The sequence below is a fragment of the Suricata suricatta genome, chromosome 9 (assembly GCF_006229205.1).
Source record: "Suricata suricatta isolate VVHF042 chromosome 9, meerkat_22Aug2017_6uvM2_HiC, whole genome shotgun sequence".
Taxonomy (NCBI): Eukaryota; Metazoa; Chordata; class Mammalia; order Carnivora; family Herpestidae; genus Suricata; species Suricata suricatta.
Window position 1 is genome coordinate 93387091 of NC_043708.1, and position 1874 is coordinate 93388964.

Genomic DNA, 1874 nt, shown 5'->3' on the forward strand with positions numbered 1-1874 from the left:
TGCATCAAAATGACTTACCGTCTGATTATTTGCCACCTTCTTATGTTTTAGATTACTGTACATATTCCCAACTGCAAACAGTAGAAGCTTCAGGGATCATAGTTACATAAACCACGGGCTGCAATGGTAATGTTTTAACATCCTTCATTCTCTTAAGTGCTTAAAATGCTGAGCCACAGAAATAATTAGTCTCTCAGCTTTCCTCCAAAGTAGGAGGGATGCTATCCTCTATTCCTCAGTTAAGAGCTGAGGTTCAGAGAAATCACGACCCACCTCCCTCCTAACAGCCTGGCTGCTCTGAGGCAACAACTATACAATCAGCCAGCTAATTTCAACTGAACTCTGGTACAAGGACAGCCTGTAGGAGAACCGCACAAGCTCAGTTCTATGCTATTACAGGTTCCATGCCATACAGTGTTTGTCTGTAGTAAGTTTCATCATGTAGATCCATCCCACCTCTTCTGTATTTTCCCTTTGAAAAATAAAAAAAGATTATCAACTACAAGGGAGGAAGAGACCTTACAATAAGGAAAAGATGCACCATCCCCAAAGGTATTGAAGCTCTGACCGCTAACATCACAAAATCAGTAACTAACAATCATTCAGAACTAATACCAGGCACTTATCTGTAAGTGAATTGCCTGTATTGACTCTCCTAATCCTTACAGTCTTGAGATAGAGATCATCTCCACCTTACATATAGCAAAGTGAGAAAGTGATTTAAGTAATTTGCCCAAGTTTGACACCTAGTTTAGTGGCAGAGTCAGGATTTGAACCTCGTCATTCTGGCTCCAGAGCCTGCAGTTCTAGCTAGGATGTAGTTTATGGAAAACCCATATACATACTAGTCTCACCAACTGTATTTGCTGATAGAAATCATTTCCACAGCTTTCAGGAGGTGTGGGACCACTTCTCAGAGCAAAGAAACCCTTTGTTCTCAGACAGGATGATACTTTTCTTCATTTTACCCCCAAGTACTGTATGATCTGGAAACAACTGCAACTCAGAATGTTTGTGCTTGGCAGGGAATTATCATCTAGTACAGTGGTTCTGAAAGTTTAATGGTCACATCATTCATTTATCCAGCTTATTAAAAATGCATTTTCATAGAACCAGGCCTCCAGGGTCTGATTCACTGGATCTGGGATTGGGTCCAACAGACTCTGCTGTTAACAAGCCCTTACCACAACCACTACCACCAGCAGTCAAACTAAGGAAGTGGCTCCCAGACCACATTATGTAAAGTATTGCTTTCAGAAAATACTACTCTAATTATGAGGAAGGGATGGGTCACATGAGACACTAAACTTTGATTCTTGAGTACAGGAAGTCAAAACGAAGAACTTGGAGGTCTTTTATAAGTCAAAGAACAACTTAAACCATTGCTAGTGAAATGGTAGTGAAATATATTTGAACATGTGACTGGAATTTGGAGAAATGGATATTAAAACCTCAGACTTTGTGCTTTACTAGCTGTATACCTTAACTGGGTCTCCATTTTCTCATTTGTCAATCAGTGGGGATATGGTATATGTGTTGCAGGTTGAGATAACTTATTTTCACCTTATTTCCAAAGAGTTAGAACATACCTTTCTTCCTGCCTGAGGTGTGTATACAAAGCTGAAGATAGGGAAACCTATGTAATGTGCAGAAAAATATAAAGATCTTGGGTCTCACACCATGATGGAATGTAACCCCAGCTCATGATTGCCCATCTGTGAAGGTTTCACCACGTATCTAAAACTCCATATTTAAACCATAGTTTTTCATGTGTCTATTAGTCACCACTAAATGTAACCACCATCTGATTAAAAAAAAAAAAAAAATCACATAAAATCTACTGTTTGTTCTTTATGTTTTACATTTTCCCAATT